Below are 4,022 nucleotides of genomic sequence, written 5' to 3' on the forward strand. Positions count from 1 at the left end.
TGACCAGGCTTCTCGGTACCTGGTCAATCTCCCCCCACCGGATCGGTGTCATTGTTTATCCTGGGAGGATTTGGGGGTGTAAAAAATATTCTTTTTATTTGCCCCTTTAGGGTAGCTCCAGCGACCCCCTTTACCTTTCCCCCTATAACTTCCTGAGTTTTTGGGCGTTTATACTGCTGTTCTTTCTTTTTCTGCGCTTTTACTTCTGGAAGCGCTTTATTTTTGTCTACAATCTTCTCAAGTACTGACCCGAACACATATTTCCCTCCAAAGGGAATGCCACATAATTTAGATCGGGAAATACTATCTCCAGACCAATTTTTTATCCACAATGCCCTTCTAGTTGCATTAGTCAGGGCCCCATCTTTTGCGGCTACTCGTACTGAGTCTACTGTGGAGTCCGACAAGAAAGCCGCAGCGTCTCTAAGAACAGAGAGAGAATCTATTATCTGTTCCCTCGATGTCTCTCTATTCCTTAAGTGTTCCTCCAGCTGGTCTATCCATACGTACATTGCTCGAGCGACACAGGTTGCCGCAATATTATTTTTTAGGGAATAGGAGACTGTTTCCCATGATTTCCTAAGAAGACTCTCCGCCTTCCGATCCATTGGATCCTTTAGTTGTGAGGAGTCTTCAAATTGAAGGAGAGATTTTTTAGCGGCTTTTGCCACCTGAGCGTCTATTTTGGGTATTTCACCCCAATTTTCTAAATGTTCCTTCTTAAAGGGAAGACGCCTTTTCATCTCCCCTGGGACTGTCAGTCTTTTTTCTGGGTCTTGCCACTCATCAGTGATGAGGGACTGTAAAGTCTCATGTACAGGGAAGGTCAACTTTTCTTTTGCTTTGAGTCCCGCAAAATACTTATCTTTAGCAGATAACTCCTCCTGTACTTCCTCTACGACTAGAGTCTGACGGACAGCACGTATTAGATTGTCCGTGCGTTCAGAGGAAAAATAATACTTCCTTGTTTCAGAATGAGAAGGTTCACCATCCGAAATGATCTCTACTGAATCTGAAATCTGGCCAGACTCCTATTCGGACTCTGATGATGCCTGTCTGCGTCTTTTTGACCTGTCAGACTGTACGGATACACTTCCCTCTCCAACCCCTGATCCTGTAACTGATGGCAGAATTAATGGAGCAGCTGGAGATAGGAAGGCTGGAGGGGCAACTGAAGGGTTAACAGCCTGAAGAGTTGTCAAAGAAACTGCTGAATGTTGTTCAGGAGGTTCAATGGAAGCTGAATAAGCGGCTCCACTGCAGCAGAGGCATTAGGCGCAGGTGACGTCTCAGCTGCACGTGATGCATTGATCTCATCCCTCATCATTTTCCTGATATCAGAAAGAAAGGAGGTTGTGTCCTTTTTTATAATCTCATTCACACAGGCAGAACATATGTTCTTTCTCCATGAGGAAGAGAGTCTTGCATTACAATACATCTCCTCACAGAAGCAGATCTTGGTTTGTCTTTACTCTTTCCTTTCTCTTTTTCCTAAACAGAGCATAATAATAATAACATTTATGAGGGTCTGTGTAGCTATTAGTATATACCGAGTAAGGCTGCATTCACATGTTCAGTGATTTTCCCGGTCCGTGATTGTGGTTTGGCAGCTACCTCCGTGTTCCGTGCAAAACAGTCCGTTTTGCATCCGTTTTGTATCCGTGTCCGTTTTTTTCACGGATCTGTCTTACAGCATTTTAAATGACATTGATTACATCACATCCGTGTTTTTCACGGATGAACACGGATGTCACATCCGTGAAAAACACGGATCTCATTGATTTCTATGGGGAATCCTTTCCGTGCATCCGTTCCGAGTAATGACATGTCCTATTTTTTAACGGAACGGATCACGGATCCGTGAAGTCACTGAACATCTGAATAGCCCCATAGAAAGCAATGGGCTGTAAAATTGTCCGTGCGCATGGATCCGTGAGCACGGACAACTTCCCGGAACGTGTGAATACAGCCTAAGGGTATAGGGAGAGACCTACAGTGGATAAACGATGCTTAACAAGCCGCGAGCGGACCGGAAGTGACGATACTTCCGGTGTGACGTCAGAGCGTCCCTTCACGCAAGGTTACGCTCAAGGCCTAACTTCCGGCCGCCGCGCGCGACTCCACCGGAAGTAGGCCGCACACGAGGGAGAGCAGCCCCAAACACCGCTACACTCTATTGCGGCGTCGGTTCTCCCACTCTCCCTCTCCGGATGGGTGTGCGAGGCACTATGAACAGGGAGCCTCCAGAGAGGGACCCCAGCGCACTCCGTCACAGAAAGGGAAGGCGCGGAACACCGGGCCTTCCCCCTACCTTGGATCTAGGATCCAGCCAGTCGCCCTCAGGAAGGAAGGAGGCGGACCTCGATCGATCCACTGGCAGGTAGCTATTTTCTTTTCCTTTAGAGGGGATCTCTCATCTTCACGACGGATCCCCACCTCTCATGCCTGCCCGGCTGGGACAGGAAATCACTGGTGAGAGTGGGAAGGGGAGGGGCTTTTAACCTCTCCTGTGTGTTTTTTCTGTCCCTAGGGTACGAGTTAACTCCTGTGGTGCCGTCGTGAAGATGAGAAGAGAAAAAAAATTGAATTTAAAATCTTATTTTTTTTTTCTTTGCTAAACAGAACATTTTTCTCCCTTCAGAGTCAGATACTATTTTAATGACATTTGAGACAACAACTATATCGCTTCCCAGTGTGACAGTGCTCCCCCTGTGCCCCTATGTAGTAGACAAGCCCCCCCTGTGCCCCATATAAGTAGTTGTCCCAAATGTGCCACTCTGTGCTCCCATATAGTATAGGAGATCTTCTTTGTGCCTCCATTTAGGTAGGGTGTAGTAGTAGTACAGGTACAGATGAGAGGGGGAATGGGGCAGCTGGGGGGGGGGGGGGTGACAGAGGCGGACTGGGGCAGCTGGGGGGGGTGACAGAGGCGGACTGGGGTAGCTGGGGGGGGGGTGACAGAGGCGGACTGGGGCAGCTGGGGGGGGTGACAAGAGGCGGACTGGGGCAGCTGGGGGGGGGTGACAGAGGCGGACTGGGGCAGCTGGGGGGGGGTGACAGAGGCGGACTGGGGCAACTGGGGGGGGTGACAGAGGCAGACTGGGGCCGCTGAGGGGGGGTGACAAGAGGCGGACTGGGGCAGCTGGGGGGGGGGGGTGACAAGAGGCGGACTGGGCGGCTGACAGAGGGGGGGTGACTGGGGCAGCTGGGGGGGGTGACTGGGGCAGCTGGGGGGGGTGACAGAGGGGAGTGACTGGGGCAGCTGGTGGGGGACTGAGGGGGGGGGGGGTGACTGGGGCAGCCGGGGGGAACAGAAGGGACTGGGGCAGCTGGTGGGGACTGGGGCAGCCAGGGGTGACAGAGGGGGGGGGGACTTGGGCAGCTGGGGGTGACAGAGGGGGGTGACTAGGGCAGCTGGGGGTGACAGAGGGGGGTGACTGGGGCAGATGGGGGTGACAGAGGGGGGTGACTGGGAAAGCTGGGGGGGGGGACAGAGGGGGGTGACTGGGAAAGCTGGGGGGGGGGGGCAGAGGGGGGTGACTGGGGCAGCTGGTGGGGACTGGGGCAGCCGGGGGTGACAGAGGCAGCTAGGGGGTGAATGGGGGTACATCTGGGAGGAACAGAGTGGAGTGGGGCAGCTGGGGGTGCCAGAGGGGACTGGGGTAGCTGGACACACCTCCGGCCGCACATGGAGCTCCTCGGTCTCTGGAGGCCGCGGGGACTGCAGGGTAAGGTGATCGCATTGCTGCAGGCTCTGGGGCTGTACAGCAGGATTGAGGGTTTACACTGCACCCCCTGATCCTGCTGTAAAGCTCCAGGACTCGTAGCAATGCGATCACCTTACCCTGCAGCCCCCGCGGCCTCCTCCAGAGACCGGGGAGCAGGGCTGTATTTACCCGTTCCGCTTGCTCTTCCCCCGGCTGCCAGTGTGCTGTGACATCTGGGGGCGCTCCGCTGCCGGCTGTACAAGGAGGCGGTAGTCCCTATGTGGCCGGCACTCTCTGGGACATGTCCTTCTCCCC

Source organism: Dendropsophus ebraccatus, chromosome 6 (genome assembly GCF_027789765.1).
Source record: "Dendropsophus ebraccatus isolate aDenEbr1 chromosome 6, aDenEbr1.pat, whole genome shotgun sequence".
In the NCBI taxonomy this organism is placed as follows: Eukaryota; Metazoa; Chordata; class Amphibia; order Anura; family Hylidae; genus Dendropsophus; species Dendropsophus ebraccatus.